This window comes from Suricata suricatta, chromosome 6 (genome assembly GCF_006229205.1).
Source record: "Suricata suricatta isolate VVHF042 chromosome 6, meerkat_22Aug2017_6uvM2_HiC, whole genome shotgun sequence".
NCBI classification, from domain to species: Eukaryota; Metazoa; Chordata; class Mammalia; order Carnivora; family Herpestidae; genus Suricata; species Suricata suricatta.
In genome coordinates, this window is record NC_043705.1 from 3,809,729 (window position 1) to 3,822,239 (window position 12,511).

Consider the following 12,511-nt stretch of genomic DNA (forward strand, 5'->3'; position numbering starts at 1 on the left):
ATGAGCATGGGATTTTTTTTCATTTCTTTGTGTCTTCTTCAATTTATTTCATAACCTTTCTATATTTTCAGATCTTTTATGTGTTTGGTTAGGTTTATTCTTACATATCTTATGGTTTTTGGTGCAATTGTCAATGGGATCAATTCCTTGAATTTTTCTTTCTGCTGCTTCATTATTGGTGTATAGAAATGGAACAGTTTAGGGGCACCTGGATGGCTCAGTTGATTATGTCTGACATCAGGTCAGGTCGTGACCTCATGGTTTGTGAATTTGAGCACTGATTTGGACTTTGTGCTGATAACTCAGATCTTGGAGCCTGCTTCAGATTTGATGTCTCCCTCTCTCTCTCCTCCTTCCCTGCTTGTACTCTGTCTCTCGCAAAAATAAATAAGCATTAAAAAATATAAAAAAGATCTGGAATAATTTCTGTATGTTAAATTTATATCCTGTGACTTTACTGAATTCACATAACAATTCTGGCAGTATTTTGTTTGTCTGAGAAACTATAACCCTTATTCTGAATGACAGCCTTGTTGGGTAATGTATTCATACTGCATGCTTTTCCCACTTAGCACATAGAATATATTCTGCCATTCATTTTGGTCTGCCAAGTTTTTGTGGATAGATCTACTACAAAGCTGACCTGTCTTCCCTTATAGGTAAATGACTTTTTTTTCCCTCTTCTGCTTTCAGAATTCTTTCCTTTTCTGTGTATTTTGTGAATTTAACTATGATATGCCTTGATGATTGTCAGTTTTTGTTGGAATTTAATGAAAGTTCTCTGTGTTTCTTGGATTTTGATGTCTTGGAAGTTTTTAGCCCTAATTTGTTCACATAAATCGTCTGCTCCCTTTTCTCTTTCTTTATCTTGTGTGACTCCTGTGATACAAATGTTATTCCTCTTAATAAGTCACTGAGTTCCCTAAATCTTGTACTGTGATCTTTTCCTTTTGTTGCCCTCTTTTTCTCTGTTTTATTATTTTCATTAGTTTTACCATCTATATCCCTAATTGGTTGCTCGGCTTCGTCTATCCTCACCATTATGACATACATTTGAGATTGCATCTTGGGTATAGCATTTTTAATTTCAGCCGGACTAGATTTTACTTCTTTTATCTCTGCAGAAAGGGATTCTCTAGTGTTTTCTATGCTTTTTTCAACACGTACTAGTATTCTTATAATCTTATAATCTTATTTACATCTTGTTGATTAAATCCCTAGCCATCATTTATTCCTGCTCTTTCTTTTGGGGTTCCTTCATCTTCTCATTATGGAGAAAGAAAAAAAATAATAAAATAAAATAAAAATAATAAAGGCAAAACAAAAACAAATCAAATAAAGGAAGCAAGATCCTAGGTGTGTTTCAGTTTCCATGTTGAGAGAAGCTTCATAAAAAAGAGAAAATATGGGGCAACTGGGTGGCTCAGTCGGTGGAGCATTGACTTTGGCTCGGGTCATGATCTCATGGTTTGTGGGTTTGAGTCCTGCATCGGCCTCTGTGCTGACAGCTAGCTCAGAGCCTGGAGCCTGCTTCAGATTCTGTATCTCCCTCTCATTCCCACCCTCCTCTGCTTACTCTCTCTTAAAATAATTTTTAAAAAGAAAGAAAAAAGAAAAAAAGAAAGCAAAAATTTAAGGTTAAAAATTTTTAAGTTAAAAAAAAACTAATACAAGAAGATAAAGAAAATGCAGTAGAACCAAAAAGTTTCTCCTTCTGTATACAAGAATGAAAAGGAAAATAAATAAAGAAAAAAAGAATATAACATAGGCAAAAAGAGAAACAAAGAAAATGAACAACAAAAAAGAATGAAACCTGAATGAACCTAGATCCAGTTTCCTCTAGAACTGAATCTTTGCAGCACATGATGGTCTGTAGATTTGTACAAACGGGATTTGTACTGGTTTTCTGAGTGATGTGGCTGGAGAGCGAAGGTGGGTGGAGCATAGCATAATGACTCCTTTCTCCCTTAGGTGGCACTGCTTAGCTCATGAGGTTGATCCATATTTGTGTTAGAGGTGAAAATGGCTTTACATGCTCTCTATCCTCTGGCACTGGAATTTCTAATCCTCACAGATATGTCATCAATCACCTCTCCTTTGTCTTAGGCTTTACTCTGCTCTCTGCCTTTATCTTGTTTCTGTCCAAGCTGTGTACCTTCCAGGTAGTGTCTCCCTCCACAGTTTTATCTCAGATGGGGCTCTTTTTTTTAACCACACACTTCAGGGTAGGAGCCAAGATGGTGGAGAAGAATAGAGCTCTGTAAAATTTGTCTGCCCCATCTATTGAACTGAGAAGGACATTACTCTCATCTGCAAGAGTGGAAGGAGAAAATACGGACTCCAGAAAGAAGAGAACCTCAAGGATACCTGAGTGAGTGAGTGCAAACTGGGGAGATTGGAAAACGGGCCAGCTCAAGACAGGGAGGGGAGGTGGGAGCCCCAGCCCAACACGGGGCAAGTGCAGAGCCTGAGAGACAAAGGGAAGAGACAGAGACTGAACATGCTCATAGTACCATCTCTGGGGAAGAGGTAAAGAACACTTAACTGCGTTTGGAGAGAGAAGCTCACGCCATAGATAACTGCTGGGTAGCCCCAATCCCAAACCCAGGTGGCACAAGGAAAAGAACAGCTTCCAGCCTTGCGCCATCTCGGTGGGGAGTCAGCAGCCATGGCAGTGGCAGTGGCAGTGGCAGGGGCGCTCACTTTGACCTCGGCTTTGGGAGTGGGAGCACACACTCATTTCCACAGTGCATCTCACCCCCAGCATTGGCTGCGTGAATCTTGAATCCCGGGTGCCAACAGGGAAAAAATAGTCCCCACCACTGCTAGATCCTGGCAGGGAGTTGGCAGCGGTGGAGGCCTGGGTGGCAACTCAGGCTGCAGGAGCTCCCAGCTCATTTTCAGCAGCTCCAGGCGCCTCCGGCAACAACTGTGCACTCATTCCTCCACCAACGCGATCACGATCCTGGCTGGGGGTTGGGTCTGTGACGGCACATATGTCACCTCCTGCTGTACATCTTGCCTCAAACAGGGGCAGCCGAAATCCCTGCCTGAGCCAAGACAAACTGATTCCTCCCACTAAGAAGCCAGCCACCGAAGTAAATACATCTCATCTGTGGTAGTATAAAAGTGCATGGACTGGAACTTTGAACTGAGGCGGGCCTGGAAAATACAACTCGGCTCAACCGTGGCCTCATTAGAGTGGCCTATAGTGCATAGTTCAAGCAGAGCTCGGCTGGCTGCCACTCTACTCTCTGTAGACACCAAGGCAGAGCCTCTGAGAGCAACCTCCAAGACCTACCACACCAAACCATGCCTATCCATGAGGGGGAGCTGCTATTTTTTTTCTTTTTCTTTTTTTCTTCATTTTTTCTTCTTTTCTTCTTTTTATATATGTATCTTTTATTATTATCACTTTTTTCTTTTACGTAAATTTTTTAAAATTTTTACTCCTTATTTTCCTTTCTTCTTTCTCCCTTTTTTTTTTTTTTTTACCTTTTTGCAATCCAGATATATTCTCCTATATCTCATCCCTACCTCTCCCCTCAATTGGTCATACACTTTTAGACTGTCCACTGTCCTTTTTTGTCTCTGACCCCCTTTATTTTATTTTCTTTTTTCTTCTTCTCTCCTTTTTGTCTCGTTCCTCTCCATTTTCTTTCTTTCCTTTCCCCGTTTTAATGTGTTTTTTTTTGTTTTGTTTGATTTGTCTGTGCGTTTGTGTCCTTCTGTTCCCTCTGTGTTTGTCTGTCTGTTTTCCTTCTTAAGGCTACACCAAGAAACAAGCCAAAGTGTGCATGACAACAAGTCACAAATATTGCTGAGTAGGGAAATAAAATATTCAAAGGCACAACAAGAGAAACTGAGAGGCACCATTAAAAGAATATTTCCTGAAACGACAGGCCCTGGGCAGTCAATAAGCATCCTTTAACAGAAAAATATTAACAGGTGCACAGTGCACAACGAGCTGTCTAAAGGTGACAAGAGACAGAAAACTAGCAAAAATGACAAAACGAAGGAACTCTCCCCTGAAGAACTTCCAGGAGGAAGTCACAGCCACAGAACTGCTCAAGGCAGATCTAGACAACATATCAGATCAAGAATTTAAAAAACTTGTCATAAGATTAATCGCTGGGGTCGAGAAAAGCATCAAAGAATCAATGGATGAGTTAAAAAAGGCTATAGGTGAGGTGAATAACAAACTGGAGGCAGCCACCTCAAGGATGGACGAGGCAGAGAGAAGAATAGGTGATTAGAAGATATAGTTATAGCAAAAGAGGAAGCTGAAAAAAAGAGAGGGAAAGTAATCCAGGAGCAGGAAAGAAGAATTCGAGACCTAAGTGATACAATCAAACTGAAGACCATCTGTCTCATAGGAATTCCTGAAGAGAAAGACAGAGAGAAAGGTTCTGAATGGATACTAGACCAAATTATAACTGAAAATTTCCCAAATCTGGGAAAAGAAATAGACATTCAAATTCAAGAGGCACAAAGAACCCCCTTAAGATGTAACTTGAATCAGCCTTCAGCACGACATATCATAGCGAAACTGGCAAAATATAAAGATTAGGAGAGAATTCTGAAAGCAACTAGAGAGAAAAGGGCCCTCACATACAAAGGGAAACCTATCAGATTGGTTACAGACCTATCTAATGAAACTTGGCAGGCTAGGAAGGAATGGCAGGAAATCTTCAATGTGATGAACAGAAGAAACATCCAGACAAGAATCCTTTATCCAGCAAGCCTGTCATTCAAAATAGGAGAGATAATAGTGTTCCCAAATAAACAAAAATTGAGAGAATTCATGACCATCAAACCAGCCCTACAGGAAATCCTAAGAGGGACTCTATGAGGAAAAGATCGCAAAGAATGCAAGGTGCCAGAGACACCACTATAAACATGAATTCTACGGAGAACACAATGACTCTAAAACCACATTTCTCAATAATAACACTGAATATAAATGGACTGAATGCTCCAATCAAATGACACAGTGTAGCTGAATGGATAAAAAAACAAAACCTATCTATTTGTTGTCTACAAGAGACTCATTTCGACTGGAAGACACCTTCAGGTTGAAAGTAAAGGGATGGAGAACTATCTATCATGCGACTGGAAGCCAAAAGAAATCTGGAATAGCCACACTTATATAAGACAAACTGGACTATAAAGTAAAGGCAGTAACAAGAGATGAAGAAGGACATTATATAATAATTACAGGGTTTCTCCATCAGGAAGAGATAACAATTATAAACATCTATGTGCCAAATTTGGGAGCACCCAAATACATAAAACAATTAATCACAGAAAGAAACAATCTTATTGACAAAAATGTGCTAATTTCAGGGGACTTTAATACTCCACTGACAGCAAGGGATAGATCAACCAGACAGAAAATCACTAAGGACACAATGGACCTGAATGACACATTGGAACAGATGGAACTGATAGATATATTTAGAACTCTGCATCCTGAAGATAGGAAATTCACCTTCTTTTCCAGTACACATGGCACATCCTCCAAGATAGATCACATACTTGGGCATAAAGCAGCCCTCCAAAAGTATAAAAGAAGAGATCATACCATGCACACTTTCAGATGACAATGCTATGAAACTTGAAATTAACCACACGAAAACGTCTAGAAAACCTCCAAACATGTGGAGGTTAAAAACCACCCTACTAAAGAATGATTGGGTTAATCAGGCAATTAGAGAGGAAATTAAAAAATTTGAACGATTGAAACAAACCATTGTGAACAAAACCATTGAAAACAAAAATACAACAATCAAAAATCTCTGGGATGCAGCAAAGGCAGTCTTAAGAGGAGAGTATATTGCAATCCAGGCCAATCTCAACAAACTAGAAAAAGCACAAATTCAAAATTTAACAGAGCACCTACTGGAACTAGAAGGGAAGCAGCAAGAGCACCCCAAACCCAGCAGATGAAAAGAAATAATAAATATCAGGGCAAAATAAACAATATAGAATCCAAAAGAACATTTGAGCAGATCAACGAAACCAAGAGTTGGTTCTTTGAAAAAATAAACAAAATCGATAAACCTCTAACAGCTTCCTTAAAAAGAAAAGGGAGAGCACCCAGATAGACAAAATCATGAATGAAAAAAGATCTATTACAACCAATCTCTTAGAAATACAAGCAATCATCAGAGATTACTATGAAAAACTATATGCCAACAAACTGGACAACACAGAAGAAATGGACAAATTCCTAAATACACATGCACTACCAAAATTCAAGCCAGAAGAGGTAGAAAGCATGAATGGACCAATAACCAGTGAAGTAACCGAATCTGTTATCAAAAACCTCCCAAAGAATAAGAACCCAGGGCCAGATGGCTTCCCAGGGGAATTCTACCAGACATTTAAAGCAGAGCTCATACCCATTCTTCTCAAACTATTCCAAAAAATAGAAATAGAAGGAAAGCTTCCAAACTCATTCTACGAAGCCAGCATCACCTTGTTACCCAAACCAGACAGGGACCCAGCCAAAAAAGAGAACTACGGACCAATATCATTAATGAATACAGATGCAAAAATACTCAACAAGATACTAGCAAATTGAATTCAAAAGCATATAAAAGGCATTATGCAACCTGATCAAGTGGGATCCATTCCTGGTTTATAGGGCTGGTTCAATATTCGCAAATTCATCAATGTGATCCATCACATTAACAAAAGAAGGGAAAAAAACCATATAATCCTGTCAATGATGCAGAAAAAGCCCTTGAAAAAATACAGCACCCTTTCTTAATAAAAATCCTTGAAAAAGTCGGAATGGAAGGAACTTACTTAAACATTATAAAAGCAGTTTATGCAAAGCCCACAGCCAATATTATCCTCAATGGGGAAAAACTGAGAGCTTTCCCCCTGAGATCAGGAACACGACAGGGGTGTCCATCTCACCACTGCTGTTTAACACAGTGCTGGAAGTCCTAGCATCAGCAATCAGACAACAAAAAGAAATAAAAGGGATCGGAATTGGCAAAGAAGAAGTAAAACTTTCACTTTTTGCAGATGACATTATACTCCACATGGAAAACCCAACTGACTCCACCAGAAGCCTTCTAGAACTGATCAATGAATTCAGTAAAGTCACAGGGTACAAAATCAATGTACAGAAATCAGTTGCATTCCTATACACCAAAAATGAAGCAGCTGAAAGAGAAATCAAGATACTGATCCTATTCAAGATTGCACAATAAAACCATAAAATACCCACGAGTAAACCTAACCAAGGATGTAAAAAACCTATATGATGAAAACTATAAAAAAACTTATGAACGAGGTTGAAGAAGACACCAAGAAATGGAGAAATATTCCCTGTACATGGATCGCAAGATAAACATTGTGAAAATGTCATTACTACCCAAAGCAATCTACACATTCAATGCAATCCCCATCAAAATTGCACCAACATTTCTTCTAGGTTGTCCAGTTTGTTGGCTATAATTTTTATAGTAATCTCCGATGATTGCTTGTATTTAAGGGATTGGTGGCAAGAAAAATCATAAAATAGTTAGGAGTAACCTAACAGTAGATGCAAAAGACCTATATGATGAAAACTATAGAAAACTTTTGAAAGAGATTGAAGAAGACACCACGAAATGGAAAAACATTCTCTGTTCATGGATCAGAAGAATAAACATTGTGAAAATGTCATTACTACCCAAAGCAATCTATACATTCAAAAATGCAATCCCCATCAAAATTGCACCAACATTCTTCTCAAAGCTAGAACAAGCTATCCTCAGATTCATATGGAACCACAAAAGACCCCGTTTAGCCAAAGTTACATTGAAGAAGAAAACCAAAACAGGAGGCATCACAATCCCAGTCTTTAGCCTCTACTACAAAGCTGTCATCATCAAGACAGTATGATATTGGCACAAAAACAGACACATAGACCAATGGAATAGAATAGAGAACCCAGAACTGGGCCCACAGAGGTACTGCCAATTGATTTTTGACAAAGCAGGAAAGAGTATGCGATGGAAACAAGACTGTCTCTTTAGCAGGTGGTGCTGGGAGAACTGGACAGCAACATGCAGAAGAATGAAACTAGACCACTTTCTTACACCATTCACAAAAATTAACTCAAAATGGCTGAAGGACCTGCATGTGAGACAGGAAACCATCAAAACCCTCGAGGAGAAAGTAGGAAAAAACCTCCTAGACCTCCACCGCAGCAATCTCCTACTGGACACATCCCCAAAGGCAAGGGAAATGAAAACAAAACTGAACTCTTGGGACTTCATCAAGTTAAAAAGCTTCTGCACTACAAAGGAAACAATCAAGAAAACTAATAGACAACCTACAGAATGGGAAAAGATAGTTGCAAATGACATATCAGATAACGAGCTAGTATACAAAATCTACAAGGTACTCACCAAACTCCACACCCAAAATACAAATAACCCAGTGAAGAAATGGGCAGAAAACATGAACAGACACTTCTCCAAAAGGGACATACAGATGGCCTACAGGCACATGAAATGATGCTCAACATCACTCATCATCAGGGAAACACAAATCAAAACCACACTGAGATACCACCTCATGCCAGTCAGAGAGGCTAAAATGAACAAATCAAGGGACTATAGATGCTAGCGCAGGTGTGGAGAGATGGGCACCTTCCTACACTGTTGGTGGCAATGTAAACTGGTACAGACGCTCTGGAAACCAGTGTGGAGGTTCCTCAAAAAACTATCCATAGAACTCCCTTAGGAGTTTACCTAATGGATACACTGCTAGGAATTTACCTAATGGATACAGAAGTGCTGATGCATAAGAGCACATGTACTCCAATGTTCATGGCAGCACTGTCAACAATAGCCAAAATATGGAGAGAGCCTAAATGTCCATCACCTCTTGAGTGGATCAAGAAGAAGTTGTATATATATACAATGGAGTGTTAATGGCAATGAAAAAGAATGAAATCTGGCCATTTGTAGGAAGGTGAATGGACCTCGAGGGTGTCATGCTAAGTGAAATAAGTCAGGCAGAGAAGGACAGATACCATATGTTTGGGCTCATAGGTCTAACAGCAGAACAGGAGAAACCCAATGGAGGACCATGGGGAGGGGAAGAGGGAAAGAGAGTTGGGGAGAGAGAGATGCAAAACTTGAGAGACTATTGAATATTATAAATGAACTGAGGGTTGAAGGGGAAGGGGAAGGGGGGAAAGAGGTGGTGATGATGGAGAAAGGCACTTTTGGGAAGAGCACTGAGTGTTGTATGGAAACCAATTTGACAATAAACTAAAAAAATAAAATACAATTATTGGATGCAAGTTCGACTATTCTGACTTTCTTTTGATATTTTTTCATGTTAAGTGTTTTTCTATCCCCTCACTTTCAATATGCCAGTGTCTTGAAGTCTAAAATGATTCCCTTGTAGGCAATCTATAGATGGGTCATTTAAAAAAATTCATTCTGAAGTCTGTTTTTTGGTTCGAACATTTGGTTTATTTATATTTGGAGTGATTATTGGTAGATATGTATTTAGTGACATTTTATTTTTTGGGGTTTTTTTTTCATTATTTCCAGAGATTTTCTCTGATCCCTTCTTCTCTTTTTCACTTTTGATCTTTCTTTTCTACTCAAAGTGTCTCTTTTAATATTTCTTGCAGGGCTGGTTTAGTGGTTATAAACTCCTTTAGTTTCTGCTTATCTGGGAAAAATATTTCTCCTTCTATTCTAAGTGATAGTATGGCTGGGTAGAGTATTCTTGTTTGCAGATTCTTCCCATCCATCACATTAAATAGATTATGCCACTCCCTCTGGCTTATCTAGTTTCTGTTGAGAGATCTGCAGGTAGCCTTCTGGGTCTTCCCTTCTAAGTTAGAGACGTCTTTTGTCTTTCTGCCTGCAGGGTTATTTTCTTTATTGCTATGCTTTGCAAATTAATTATAATATGTCTTGGTGTTGACCTGCTTTTGTTGATTTTTCTGGGAGTTCTCTGTAACTCCTGGATGGATGTCTGTTATCTTGCCCATATTAGGAAATTTTCAGCTACTATTTCCTCTTAATGATTTTCTGTCCTCTTCTGTCTCTCTTCTTCAAGAGAGACTTTGAGGACTCTTATTATATGAATGTTATTACATTTGATGGAGTCCGTGAGTTGCCTATGTGTATTCTCATGTTCTTTAATTCTTTCTCTCTTTTGTTCAACTTCATTTTTTTCTCATTATTTATCTTCTATATCATTATTCATTCCTGTTTCTTTCATCCTCATGTTCATTGCATCAAACCTATTTCAAACGCATTTTTCATTTCTGAGTGATTACTTTTTAACTCTTTTAGCTCTGTGGTAATATCTTCCCTGACATCTTCCATTCTTTCTCATACCTAATGAATTTCCTTATGATTGTTGTCTTAAGTTCTCCAACAGGTATGTTCTTTATATACACTTTACTTAGATATCTGGTTGTGAACTTACCTTGTTCTTTCATTTGAGATTAATTCCTCCATCTTGATATTTTATGTAAGTGTCTGTCTTCTCTGTGTTAGGAAAGCCTGTTATGTTTCCTGCTTCTGATACTAATGGGTTTATGAAGAATAGTCATATAGTGTCCAAAGCCTGGATCTTCAGGAATGTCTGTGGTGTGTTTTACATATACTCTGCTGTTGTGTTTTGGCTGCCCTATCCTACAGGCTAATCATCTGCAAAGATTCTCCTTGCCTGAGTTATCTGCAATGGTTGGTCCTTTGCCAGAGGGTGGTGAATTTTAGCTAAATGTACTGTAGTCTGATTGAAAATGAGACCTGAGGGGGCGTCTGGTGGCTCAATCAGTTAAGTGTTTGACTTCGGCTCAGGTCATGATCTCATGATCTGTGGGTTCGAGCCCCACATCAGGCTCTGTGCTGACAGCCTGGAGCCTGCTGCGGATTCTTTGTCTCCTTCTCTCTCTGCCTCTCCCCTGTTTGCTCTCTGTCTCTCTCAAAAATAAATAAACATTAGAAAAAAAAAAAAGAAAATGAGACCTGATACTACTTCCACTAGAATTGAAGCCTCATAGAATGCTCAGGTCAGGAGTCCTGTTGTGGGCTGGTGTTTCTGCTGGTCCTCTGGGAAAGACCCTATAGTATTGGAGCTGAAGCAAACTTGACCAAATATCCTGTAAGGCCAGTTCACTGGGATGTGGCCCTTGCTGTGTTATGCCCAGATCACAATATTGTCCCCCAAAACCAGAGACCACCAGGCAGACTGAGTCACACATGCAAAAGCAAAGGGCATTTATTATTATGGGCTTAAGCTTGCTGGGATTACGCTTGGGCTCACAGATTTCACCAGCACAGTGGATCCATGCTAAGAGCCCCGAACAAGGGCTGAGCAGGGTTTTTATGGGGTTTGGGAAGGGGGAGTTACAGGAAATTGTGACATAGGTACAGTGATCCAATCATTGTCATATATCAGCATTGACAACTTTAACCATACATTTTTGTTTAGAGAGTTCGTTACTTTTGGCAGGACCCAATCACAATATTTATAGTATCTTTGAAAATAACCAACTACAGAGTGGACCCAGGACCCCCACGTGGGGCGAGTAACTGGTTAATCTAGTATTAAATAGCAGGTAACTATCAATGGTTTCCATCTATAGGCCTGCCCTTAAGAATGTTAAGGGTGTTAGCTGGCTGCTTCTGATTGGGTGTTACAAGGGTGGTCTCTCTTGCTCTAGGAAATGTGTAACTAACTGCCTGATAGTTTCGGGGAAACTGAAACTTAGGCCTTTAAGGTCAGAGGGGAAACTTAAAGCCTGTCATGGAGTCAGTTTGGTTCAGACCTGTGTCCTTTCAGCTGTAAGCAGGTTAGGCAGTCACTGTTGGTGCTATGCTGTTTACCACAGGTGGCTCTGTGTTCATGCTGAGGGGTGAGTAAGGGAATTGGAGTAAGGCAACTACTTTTCCCTGGAGAAGTGTGTCTCATCCTGCTGCCTTTCAGGGAAACACTCCTACAAGAGTAAGTAATCTCCCTGCTGTGTGTCCTAAGCATTCCTCAGATAGGTGTTTCCACACTGTCTGCCTCCAGGTTGTTTTCTTGCTTTCTCTCCAAGAACAACACAGTGCCTTCCCAGTTCTGTCCCAGTCAATCCTGCTGACTTTTAAAACTCTTGACTTTAGGGATGTGATGTGGACACCAGTCTTCTGGGTGAGAATCTTGTGCTGGACTGTGGCAGATTTTACAGAGAAGGACAGTTGTGTCAAAGTTCAGGGGCATGGGACTTGGTGCAAGCAGGCTAGGTAGCAGGTATTGGGGCCAAGGTGCCTCTGCAAGTGGCTCTGCATTTATGCTGAGGGATGGGAGAGGGAAATAGTGCCATCTGGCTCCTTTGTCCATGGAGAGGAGTGTCTGTGAAGGCTACCTCTCAGGGACAAGCCTTAAGGAGACCAAATAATATCCCCCTTGTGTGTCCCAAGTATTCCTTAGGTAGCTGTGTCTACAATTGTCTGCCCCTGGCTGTTTGTCTGCCTTATCTCCAGGAGTA